At 25.1% G+C, this 14,379-nt stretch overlaps 1 protein-coding gene across 2 annotated transcripts in view; it reads right to left on the reverse strand.

Annotated features, from left to right (window-relative positions):
* The window catches only part of LOC109595078 (transcription factor EC), a 93,753-nt gene that overhangs the window by 56,199 nt on the left and 23,175 nt on the right, over positions 1-14,379 (reverse strand). The gene's annotated exons all lie outside the window — the stretch shown is intronic.

Genomic DNA, 14,379 nt, shown 5'->3' on the forward strand with positions numbered 1-14,379 from the left:
TATTGCACTCAGTGGACCAGAAAATTGAATACACAGATCTAGTGGTCTAATTTTAACAATTTAATTGTAACATCATTTAATAGTATCATCTTTATAAGCTAAAAGTACTATACTACTTTTGGTTATATTTTTAAAATCAAACTATTTTCTCACTAGATTGTGATTCTCTTCATAATGAGTGATAAAAATTGAAAATTAAATTTAATAATGTTAATTTAATTCAGCAAGATGGAAAAATTTGGCAGGAGACGCTTAAGGATTTTTTCTTTTCTTCTTTTTCTTTTGAGTCAGTTTTGGAGTATTTCAAGTGGATGATAACAATTGGTGTCCAATGATATTGCACTCAGTGGCACAGAAAATTGAATACACAGATAGATCTAGTGGTTTAATTTTAACAATTTCATTGTAACATCAATTAATAGTATCATCTTTATAAGCTAAAAGTACTATTACTCCTTTTGATTATATTTTTAAAATCAAACTATTTTCTCACTAGATTGTGATGCTCTTCATAATGAGTGATAAAAATTGAAAATTAAATTTAATAATGTTAATTTAATTCAGCAAGTTGGAAAAATTTGGCAGGAGATTTTTTCTTTTCTTCTTTTGAGGCAGTTTTAAGATATTTCGAGTTCACGATTACAATTGTTGTCCAATGATATTGAAAAATCGAACACAAACAGATCCAGTAGTCTATTTTCAACAAAACTTGGTGAGTACCCTCGTTCATATGAGGACTAAAAATCATTAGATTTTGAAGGATGTACGTCAAAGAGTTCTTGGGAAAAATGATATTTGTTGTTTTCTGTTTGTTGCGCATTTATTTAAAAATATATATTACTATTGTTGTTATTGTTATTGAGTTTTTATTTATTTATTCAGAGAATTTTACTCAGTATACTACTGTTGTCTCAACGTGAAGATCTTCAACAGCAATAACTCCACAAGCCCCTGGCTCTGATCCAGGTCAAAGTGTTTTATCTTATTTAATTCACACAATTAGTATGAGCATTATATGCTAAAAGTACGATCACTACTATTGCTTCGACGTTCAATATCAAACTTGTTTTCATACACGCGGCAACAATTATTTATTTTCTCACCATGCTGCGATCCTATCCCATAATGAGTAACAAAAATTGAAATTGACAATCGCAATAAATTCGCACATAATTTAATTGCTTCTTAAAAAGGACAGCGTAACCATAAAACTGAAATCGAATCAGGACAGATTATATGTAAAATATAATTCAGCTGACTGCAAAACCAGTTGCTATCAGGTTAGAAAAATGCCCATTCAATCGAACGTATTTTAATTAACGGCGTACGTTCATTTAATGATTGAATTGATTGTGCGAAACGTTTTTCTTCGCATTAACGACAGATTTATTCCACAGTTTGTTCTTTTGACAAGTAGGTTATCTTATGTGTATTCAAATCATACTTGTGTCGAAATATTTAATAGGTTTTATTGAAGCCGACGACTTGAATATTAATATGTCAATTGTGAAACTAAATATTGCATTTTTAAGAATTAAATATTTATATACGCACTTGATTTTTAATTCATAGTAAATTGGCTAAAGTGATGTTGCGAATTTTAATTTATTGAACGATCTAATTCATTGTTTTACGAATTCCTTGACCACATTTAAATCATTCACTTTTTATTTTGTTTCAAATGTATTCATTCATCCGTAATAAATATTTATTTATTTATTTATTTATACGGTTTAACAACGGGCAAAAAATATTAGGACAATTTAATTTAAACAGTTCTAATTTTAATAATGATTTAACTTTCTCTCTCTCACTCTCGTTTCAAGTTCAAGTAATTAATCTGAATTAATTTTAGACGATTGGTGTCAGGAACCAAATTAACGTTTAATTATAAAATAACAACGTTCTACAAACAAATTCATACCACTATAAACAAATTATTGGTTCTTGTAACTGAAGAATTACGTAATAAACGTATATCAGTAATTACAGAAATCTGCATATTTTCCGTCTTTACTAGAATCAATTATAGACACATAATAAATGAAAAATACATAAATATTGTTTTTTTATTTTGTATTATAAAAACTACAATATTTTTATTTTTTAAAATTTTACATATATTTTTCTAAATTGAGCAAGGTCCAATAAACGTATATCAGAAATTACAGAAATCTACATATTTTGCGTCTTTACCGGAATCAATTATAGACACATAATAAATGAAAAATACATAAATATAGTTTTTTTATTTTGTATTATAAAAACTACAATATTCTTATTCTATAAAATTTTACACAATTTTTTCTAAATTGAGCTAGGTCCAATAAACGTATATCAGTAATTACAGAAATCTGCATATTCTGCGTCTTTACCGGAATCAATTATAGACACATAATAAATGAAAAATACATAAATATTGTTTTTTTATTTTGTATTATAAAAACTACAATATTTTTATTCTATAAAATTTTATATATATTTTTTCAAATTGAGCAGTGAATGTGATCCTAAGCTAATCAAAATTGGACTTGGTGGTGGAGTTTTCCTTGTAGGTCTTCCACCAGTGATTAAATAATTATAATAAGCAAAAAATTGTTAGTAAATATTAAATTTAAATTCACAGAGAGCAATAAGGGCCATAATTGGTCTATTAAAAATAAAAATGTAGAAAAATTTTTAAAGATTAAAACGTAAATCACTTTTTCTAAAAGCTAATATTAAAAATTTAAATTCTAACTTATAAATTATTGTACTTGATGAAATAATCGGTTAAAATTCAATGTCAGTAATTACAGAAATCTGCATATTTTGCGTCCTTACTGAACTCAATTATACTTGCATAATAAACGTAGATTTTATTTTGTATTAGAAATAATACAAACAAGTTACTCCTTCAGAAAATGGAAAGTTTTGTACAAAAAATAAAACTTTCCAAATCAATAAAGACACGTAGTTTCATTATGAACACAATTATTATGGTTATTCCCATAAAAAAAATGTTTGATTCAGTAATTAATTAATTGTGTGTCACGTCGAAGGAATGTACCTTGAGTGTAAGTTTAATGATATATAGATTGCTGCTGCTCAATTAATTAAAAATATTTTACCACGACTACTTATTAGTGTTTATACATTTTTCTATTGAATTATGTATTTAAAAAAAATTACGTGTGTGCATATCTAATCGAAATTAAAAAATTAAAACAGAAGGTCTCAGTTTTGAACAAGTGTAAGGTAATACTGTTCGTATTATCAAGTGATATTCGATATGTTTTTTGCGAAAATTAAATGCTAGACACTTGTTGCCGCCGATGAAGATAATGGAAACACGTTTCAAAGATAAATCAGAATAATTCCCCCTTAGGATTGTCTTTACACTACAACATTCTGATAAAAATTCAAAACAAACAATCACAGATGTTTTTGACTTTACCCCCTTATCCTTATCAACTTCAACGTGTACTTATTGTTTGAAATGCTCCACATTAATAAATTAAACTGGAACACTAAGCAACAGTGTAACAAATATTTGTAGTGCAATTATACATCGTCTGACATAATAACCGTTACCACGTCAAAAATAAATTTTACGAACTGCATCAATTCGTGTAGAAAAAACGCACTTTTTACGCACTATCAATCAACGTTCAAATTTCGGCACGACCTTGGGATCATGTACTTTGTCATTACCAAATCATTATCAAACAATCGCCTTAATTAACCGGAATTTCTGTAAAAATCCGCCACCGCACTCCGGATGGCGACAATTAGAACTCGAGTGTGCAACGCACGCCGGAATCGACCGAAAAAAAGGCATCAAATATTGCGTGGGCGGCGTTAATAATTTTAATAGACGTTAAACTGGTCGTAATTCAGCATTTACATTGAACTACGTTGCGCCCATCAAAATTATATAAACAGGAGTATGCGTGCGAAATGTGCTGCACAGAAAATTTTGTTGTGATTTATTGACAGCAACATAATTGGTAATAAATGCTAAAATACGTGTTATCATGTTTACGTGCAAAAATTTGAGAAAACACAACTTGAACAACGTTTAGTAACAGAGTTTAAAATGTTAATAAATATTGTTTATTGTTTAATCGTGTCCTCTTCGGCATTTCGTAACAAAAAACAATATTTTCGTCAAATGACTATTGTCTGTTTAATATATAATTACGATTTAATAACGTTGTTTCTTATCGATTAATTAATTTTATTATATGTCAATTGGATTGTTCCTGATAGACGTTACAAATTACAATAGATAAACGTAATATTCGTAAAATGTATCGATTTTGCAACTTCTATAGATTAGATTTTAAAATATAATAAGTGAGACGTCAAGTGGATGTAAATTAAATTTGTTGATTTACGCAAATCTTACGTACTTTTATAATGAGATTAAAATAATAAGGTAATAAGTATATAGAAACTACAAAGTAAACATCATAAATGTTTTATTTCATCAGTTTTACTTAGTTGAGAAAAAATGGTTGTTTCATATAATACAATATGAGTATAAGTATAACAGATTATTTTGTTTATTTAAATAATAATTAATTTACTACATAGTTGTCACCAATTTTTTTAAATCATCATTAACTGTTTTATTTACTAATACATTTAAAATTGTAACTAAAATACCAATTTGCACTTCAGTAAAGTTAGAAATATAAATGTTTGGCACACGTACAAACTCAATTAATCTTACACTGGTATATACAGTAGTGGTCATTATTATGGTTTTTTAAAATGTTAATTATTTTAGCCATAACTCTTTTATTTAATGTGAACTATTAAAATAATATTAATTTATAATTGTTGTTTTATACTATATACTTTTATTATAAAAACTACTATATTCTTATTTTATAAAATTTTACATTTATTTTTCTGAATTGAGCTGGACATAAATATGGTAACTTTAACTTTGAAAGAGATTTTCAAAATCATTAAATCTGAAACACATTTATTAAGCTTATAATTCTTCAATATGGAATCAAATTGTTGTTACATCAATACATCCCTGTAAATAAATTAGTCTAAGGAGGCCTACACCAGAAGAATTGAAGCATCCCCATACCATAATTGAGCCATCACCATGTTTCACTGTGGGTATAACAAACTTTTTGTGTAGTTTTGCCCCTGTAGTATTTTTAACATAGACACAATCATCATTATTTTTATAAATTAAATTTAGTATCGTCACTAAAAATTACTCGTCCTCATTATTCTGTAGTTCAGTGAATGAGATCTTAAGAAAGTCAAAATTGGACTTTCACATTTTTAATAGAAACCAAAGTTTTTCTTCTTCTTCTATATCTTGTCTTATTTCCTCCAGGTTGGCTTTAATTTCAGTGGACGATAAGATTGAATTATTTTTTGACATTCGAATTATCCAGTTATCGATTTTTTTTTTTTCAAGTTTTTCGGATACACCACTTGGCAAGTTGTCAAAATTTAATGAATTAATACTATGAGAAACAATTGACTTATTTAGCTCTTAGCCATCTCTTCTTTTTTCTCTCTATCTTGGTTACGCTAAATTATAATTTTTCTTACAGTTTCACTTCAACCAATGATTAAATACTTATAATAATCGACTTAAATTCACAGAGAGCATTGAAAGTAAAAATTGCTATATTTTTGTCTATTAAAAAATATAAAGTAGGCAATATTTGAGAGAAAAAAAGTAAATTGACCAGTTGCATTGTAGGCAGTATAAAAATTGTAATTAAACAAAATAAACTCAAGTTCATAAATTGAGAATTTAAAACTTTCATGGATTAATATATATTTATATTATTAAATGAAACAATATAATTTTTCAGTAAAGTGATATTAATTTGTAACTATCTCAAAAAAATGGTCCAATTTGGTAATTGAACTGTCGCCATTTGAGTACTCTCAAATAGACACCCGAGATAAACCATAGAAAAACTTTTGAAACTTTATCTCAGATGGTAGACTTTAATATTACATTTATTGAGATAACAATTTTGGAAGATTTGACACAAAGTGGGTCAAAAAATTTATCATAAAAAATAATGTATTAATAAAAATTAATAGATAATAAAATATATCGTAAAATTACGAGTAAATAGTACGGGGTATAATCATATAGGTATAAAGCAGAGGTAACAGGACAAAGGTGGAAATCTACATATTTTTCATCAATTTAAAAAATTATTTAAATACCCCCAGATGGGGCTGTATGATGCACCGATGGGGCACGTGTCTAAAAGTGCTAAATACTACTACATGTTTATTTGTTTATATGAAATTATTGTTCAAATATTTAAATTACTATGTAAATAGTTATTTAAGTTTTACTATACTCGTGGTACCTTAATTTTGTAATTTGTTGATTTAAAAGTGGATATTAATGTATTAAGGATGAAGAACGTCCTGATCGACCTAAAATCAGCAGTAATGAGTAAATTATGCTGCAACATGTTTGAAAATTATCCAGTCATTAAGCTATGATGAAGCAACCATTAGAATTTCATGCAATTTCTTCAAAACCTGTATAAAAATTAGATGTTTAACACTGGTCAGTTATTTACTTGTATGCAACTCGAGTGTCTTATCGATCATAGTGATCTGGACAATGGATTGAAGCTGGTATAACTGGTGGAACAGTACTTCAAAATGTAAAGGCTTTCGTGACTGTTGCTTGAAGAAACATTAGGAAATAATTCCATTCAACGACGATCAAAAAATCCTAACTAACATATATTTTCTTCAGTACTTCAGTAGTCTTAACCTAAGAAATATTTTGATAAATATAGTGGAGTACACTTTGAATATTACATACTGTCTACCTAACATGAGGTCAAATGATAAGTATAACTGTTACCTCCCCACAAATTGATCAAGTTTATGAAAAACTTGAAGATAAGATTCTTTAGTTAATGGTTCTTCATGACAACCCAAGATGACATGTGGTACTAGAGATTCAAAGAAAGCTTCAGAATGTTAAATGGAATCTTCTATCTCATCCATCATACAGTTCAGATATTTCTCTATCAGACTATTATTTATTTTTTGTCATTGTCAAATTTTTAATACTAAAAAGGTTGCAAACTGAAGTTGATATTTCCTTCATTTCGAAGAGTCCTGTTTCTTTCACTTAGCACTAATTTGCTTATAGAACGTTGGTCATTCATTAAGTAATCTTTAAATTATCTAATGAGTGTTAAATTTTTGTTTAATAAAATAGTAATATTATTAATATAATTATATTGATATCATTAAAACTGATTTAATTTCTTAATTTTACAAGTAATATGTGGTGATAAATGCACATATAAAATAATAAAAGTCCTTCAAAGACTTGTAGATAAAAAATGTCGAAAATATTCAGCGATTTCAACATTTATAAAACAATAATTAAGTAACGTAGCTCTTTGATGAACCGATCAGTCCACAGTATACACATATCTGATATGGCAACACAATGCTATCATTTATTTTTAATAACAAGCGAAAGTATTTACTTGAGGCGCACGAATAAATGATTAGATTTGTAAAAATTAAATTAACATATTGAATTGTAGTACATCACTTAAAAATTTGTGTAACCGTACTAATGGTTTCTATTCATTGCACGTTTAATTATAAATAATAGGCATAAGTGTGACGTTTTTGCCTACACTAATCACATAAGTCAACAATACATCCACTCATTCCTTCTCGATTTTAAGGTCGTCCACATAGAATTTTTATTTTATCAGATTATCTACCAAAAAGGAATCTAATCTGACTCGCGACGCCACTAATTGTTATCACTCCAAATTTTATCAAATTCATTAATTATATGCGTGAGAAAAATCCATATCTTCGGGCTAATCGATTATTTGGTCATTTAATGACAACCTGGTAACTGCAACTCCTTCAATATGTGTTCCCATCGTCGTCAATTAAAGTTGGCAAAATTAATTTAAATTGTTAATGTCACAGATACAAATATGAGTTGGTGGTTTTGAAGAAATTTTATTATTGCATCAGCTCTTAAGGCGTATTGTTCATTTGAATGTAAAAATTAATAGTTAGTAACAATTGCATCATTTTTTTTTTTTTTTTCGCAGAAGCAAAATTATTTTATCTCATTTTCTGCCACGATTAAAAAACAAATAATGCGAAGTTGAATGTTTTATTAATTGCGTTTTATGTTTAATCTAGTTACAAGTACCTGTCCACACAATTGCTGACGCCATGAACAGGGGAATTGTTACGCATTTTCACTAATTGCCACTTTCGTTTATTAATCATGGTGGTAATTTTCTGAAATTTAGTTTATCTGTTAAACGAATTAGTCACTGATTTTAATCTATCTATTGTCGTCAAATTTTGATAAACAATATTTCATTTTTTGTGTTAATATTGTGTTATTTAAGACATTTTAAATTTTATAAATTATTTTTATTTATTATTTTTTAACAAAATTCATATAAATTAATATATGAACTAAATACAAATAAATAATTTAATACAAAAGTGTTTATCTATATCTAGGTTAAAAAATTGTCATAATAAGATAATTGTTGCAACTGTAGTAGAACTTTTATTAATGATGTATGCAAATTTATTATTAATGATCATTTTAATTTATTTTCTACAATATTTAATTTAAAATAAATCTAGATATATTTTAATAATAAAAAATTGTGGGAGATTTTAATATATGAAAATTTATTATTAATGATAATTTTAATATATTTCTTTTAATAAATATAATAATACATTAACATATTAATAAATTAAATACATATTTACAAATTGTAAAATTTATTAATAACATATACATGATATTAAATTAAAAAATAATATAATTTAACAATAATTTTAAACAAAAATGTGTAAAGTATGTTGAATTGAAAAATAACAATTTAATTTATATTCCTGCAAAAGAAAAGCTCTTCAAATAATATTTTATAATTATATATTATAATAAACACATAATTTTAAATTAAGTATTCTAAAATTTCTAGATATAGTATTTTATTAATGAAATTATTATTGGAGAGATTTTGGTATATGCAAATTTTTTATTAACATTAATCTTAATATATTTATTTTAATAATTATTATATTAATACATATTTAGAAAATGTAAAATTTATTAATAACATAAACAAGACACAATAATTTTAAACAAAAATGTTTTTAGTATGTTAAATTGAAAAAATATTTTAATTTATATTCCTGCAAAAGAAAAACTCTTCAAATGATATTTATAATTAAATTTAAAGACACAAATTAAAAATTTATTCAAAAAAATGTAAATATAGTACATTAATAATAAAATTATTGTGGAAAAGATTAGAAGAAAGATAAAATAATCTTACACAAAAGTGTGTTTTAGTATGTTAAATTGAAAAATAATTTAATTTATATTCCTGCAGAAAAAAGCTCCTCAAATGATATTTTATAATTAAATTTAAACACATAATGTAAAAACAAATATTCTAAATAATATAAATATAATATTTTAATAATAAAGTTATTGTGAGAGAGATTTTGATATATGCAGATTTATTATTAACATTATTTTTAATATATACATATTTTGAATATGTAAAATTTATTAATAACATAAACAAGATACAATTATCTTAAACAAATGTGTTTTTAGAATGTTAAATTGAAAAATAAATTAATTTATATTCCTGCAAAAGAAAAGGTCTTCAGATGATATTTTAGAATTAAATTTAAACACATAATTTAAAATCATATATCTGGATATTGTATTTTAATAATAAAATTATTGTGGGAGAAACAAATTTATTATTGACATTAATTTTTAATATATTTATTTTAATAGATATTATAATAACAAATTAATTACATAATTAGAAAATGTAAAATTTATTAATAACATAAACAAGATACAATAATCTTAAACAAAAATGTTTATAGTTTATTAAATTGAAAAATAATATAATTTATAGTCCTCCAAAAGAAAAGCTCTTAAGATGATTTTTTACAATTAAATTTAAGCACACAATTTAAATACAAATACTCTAAAAATTTAAATATAGTATTTAAATATTAAAATTATTGTGAGAGAGATTTTGATATATAGAAATCATTAACATTAATTTCTTTCCTAACAAGTATTTTAAAGGTATAGATACAGATACAGTATTTTAATAATAATATTATTATTAGTTTAATTAGTTAAAATAAAATTACTATAAATTATGTTATATATAATTATAAATTAATTATATCAATAATTTTTTACCAATAATTTTATATACAAATATAATTTAAAACCAAATACTCCAAAAAAATGTACAGTTTAGTATGAAAATAATATTTTTGGTAGAGATTTTAATATATTTGTTTAAAATTAATATATATGTTAAAATAATTGTATAGTTTATACATATAAAATCATGATACACTGAATATATATGAACAAAAAATGTTAAAAAAATATATAAAAATTTAATTTATATTAAAAAACTTAAAATTTATATTAAATGTGTAATTTAAAGTATTCTAAATATCTAGATTATAGTATAGTAACAATGAGATTGTGTTAGAAATGATAATGAGGTTTACAAAAAATATTATTATCGATAATTTTAATATATTTAGTTTAATAATCTTAAACAAGTGTTTGTAGTAAATTAAATAAAAAAAAAATCACAATTTAATTTTTATTTTAAAAAAATCTGAAAAATCTAGATTATAGTATTTTAAAAAATAAAATAAATAAGGTGAGATTTATTCATAATTTAAACGAAGTAATCATCTTAACCAAGTATGTTTAAACTAACAATTTAATTAATTCTAAGTTTAATATACTTATTTTATACAATGTGATAAAAATTTTAAGAAACAGCATTAATTATGAAACATTTCATGTAACTGAATAAATGCCAAACTTGGGGCTTAACATTTATTTGCGAAAATCGCATTAAATTAATAATTTTTGTTCAAATAATGTAAAGTAGCACGAACCAACAGTCACTTGTACAAATATCCATTGCAATACCACGGTTATTACGGACTGTACACATAATCATAGCCCATGAAAGATTTGTTGTTGGCTATTCGAATTAGTGATATTAGTTTATAAACTAATGAAAAATCCTTGGGATTGTCATTTACTATTACGGATTATGACTATTACATAATTATTATACTATATGCAGTATCGAACACTAGTTGGCCGATAAACGTGATCAAAAAGCAAATGAAGATTGATGGACGGTACGTAAAGCCACCCATCAAGAAAAACGATGTTCGTGTTATTATTTTTGTTTTTAATTATACAATAAAGATAAATTTGCTATTTCAATATTTTCCGGTATGGTATATCGCCAGTAATTATAATGGAAATAAATGCATGTGGTATTGTAAAAATTACATATTATCACCAGCAGACAAGCACATTTTTTAACCCAGTATAGAATTAGTGTCTATTCAAGTGGATCCCCTTAATATTCGGTCAGAACTCGTAAAACGTTATAAGGGTACATAGAAAGCGAATAGGGGCACATTCAACTTGAACACTTCAAACAAGTAACAAGAAAAATTATGCATTCACTCATAATTAGACGGCTAAATTAATTATTATCCATGATTAATGTATTTCCTTTACATTATATTCAAATAACATAAAATAATAGAATTTAGGTCATTGCTAATAATTTTCTGTTGATTTTGTTCACACAACTTTACTTATTATATTAAACCGAGACTACAATGAACGTTATCCTTACAATTTTTCATTTATGTTAATTTCATGCAAATTATCGGCTCATGAAAATTTTATTCATGTGTAGTTTTAGCCATTTTCTTTTAAATAATATATTTAATTAAGGCACGCACACGAAATTGATAAATACACTGATAGTTTCAAATGTGACTCATATTATTTGTATGTAAATATTACTCAACTAAAAATAATCTTTTTTATTATTACCAGCTAGTTTTAATCTATGTTATAATAATTTAAATTAGCTATATTGTTTTAAAGGCTTGAACATTTAATGTTTTGACTTTATTAACAGACTAATTTTAGCTCTTGATAGTGGCAATTTTAATTAATTTAATAATATCTGAGACAAATAAGTTGAAAAATTATTTCATTCGATGTGAACCAAATTAATTCCAGTATGTTAATTAAAGTAATTCACTATAATACTCTGGTTAATTATTTTTACACCTATTTTCGTGCAACTAAAAGTGGTTATGATGTAATATTTTTAAAACTGTTTCATTGTCATAATATTATTTGTAAGTATTTAAATAAATTATACATTTTTAGCTTGAACCAATATCATACAAATTAATATTTTAATTATTTTTTTAAATTAAAGCCTCAACCTTTACATTTTTTAAATTAAATTATCGATGTTTAAAACTATATTTTTGTACTCTTGTGTCTAATTTAATCACAATATTAACAATTGATATTTATGTAAATTACAAAAAATATTTCACTTATTTTTTTATATTTTTCTCTTAATTTTTCAAATCAAAATATGAATTATACTATTAATATTAAAAAATTATAAAATAATAAAATGAAAAATTGTATAAATTCCTGAGTTGTTCCTAGTTTAATTTGAATGTTATTAGAAAATAATAATAATATAAAATAGGTTTTCATTTTTTCAAATTTTTAATAATCTTTAACGAGATATTTTAAAATATGTTCATCATATCACTAATTATACACTTAATTTCTTTATTATTATTTTTTTCTATTATATTATAAACAAATTATTATAAAAATATGTTTTAATACTAAAAATATTCAATGTTATCATCAAATGTATATGTTATGGAATCACCTCTGTAATCTGGGTTGTCTAACTACGTCCGTTAATTTCACTTGATTTATACATTATTGTTATACTTATTCAAACTTTTATCAACATATCAGTGAAAAAAATGCTTGTACTGCATTCCTAACAACATATGCAATTAAAAATGATTAACATTCGCATTAAATCAGTCCCCATTACCCCCAATAAAGTTTACTTTCAATTATCATCAGCTGCCAAACTTTTCAATTTCATTATTAAAAACTTTATTTAGATTAAAATTTTAATAAAGTGTCCTTGGTGAAAGTAGTTGTTAAACCAGTGGCACCATTTTTAAATGTCAGGTTAACCGGCTAAGGCAATCGGTAAACCGAACGTGTCTGTCTCAATAGCATAATTTATTGACTTGATTAATTAAACGAATTTTCACGTTCACGCACGGAATTGTTATTTTTTTTAGAAATATTTACCTAAAAATTCATAACTGAACATTGTTAATTTGTATTACATGACACGTGGAATGATAATTTACGTCTGGTTCTTTGCTTTGATGCTTTGAAGTGGTTCCAGTGGGTCTAAACTTACATTATACAGCAAAAACTAGCACCAAGGCGTTAAACAAAGCCGTTCTTGTGTGATTTGTATAGTTTTACCGAAATGCAAATATGTACCAGCTAATTTAACCTTGAACACATTGGTACCGCAACTCCTTTTGGTTCCATTGATATGCTGATGTTTTAAATGAGAATAAAACTAAATTGAAAAATCTGTTTCAAGTTCCAGCAGTTCTAACGTTACATTTTTACAACTAGAAACTAGCAGCAGCAGTTATCACAAAGGTTCACGCATGTAAAGCATGGAGCAGCCATTTTTTAAAAACAATTACCTAAAAATTGATAACTGAATGTTATTAATTCGTATTACATGACATGTGGAATGATAATTTACGTCTATCTTTTCTATTTTAATACTTTAAAGCTGTCCCAATAGATCTGTCACATTTTTACAACTAGAAACTAGCACCAAGTCATTAATCAAAGCTAATTTCAGGTGACTTGTACAGTTTTCTCAAATTGCAAATATTGGCTAATTTAACCTTGCACAAATAGAAGCAGTAACTCTCTTTAATCTTTAAAAATCACTTTTTCCAACCTTTACACACACCTAATTTAAAGCAAAAACTGAAACAACCTGATCTAGTGCAAACTTGAGTGTTTATTTTATAAAGGATGTCACATATACAGTAACTCCAGATTCTTGGTCATGAGGTACAGCATCTTTCTTTCCTTCAATTGACATATTGATAATAATACTAAGAATGCATCATCATGAGGATAACTCTGCATCTAATTTCATTTTGATATCTAAAAAATCTTGAAAGATATCACTGAAAAATTTCTCGTAGCTTTTATTTTGGGTTTACAGCTCAATTAAAAGTAAGAACTGAAACAACCTGATCGAAAATTTTGTAGTGTATATCTTATCAAGGATGCTGTAACTTAGTAGACCACTACAGTAACTCTAGATTCTTGGTCATAAGATGTAGTAACTCTTTTTCTTTCATTTGACGTTGTTATGATACATG

The sequence above is a fragment of the Aethina tumida genome, chromosome 1 (genome assembly GCF_024364675.1).
Source record: "Aethina tumida isolate Nest 87 chromosome 1, icAetTumi1.1, whole genome shotgun sequence".
Taxonomy (NCBI): domain Eukaryota; kingdom Metazoa; phylum Arthropoda; class Insecta; order Coleoptera; family Nitidulidae; genus Aethina; species Aethina tumida.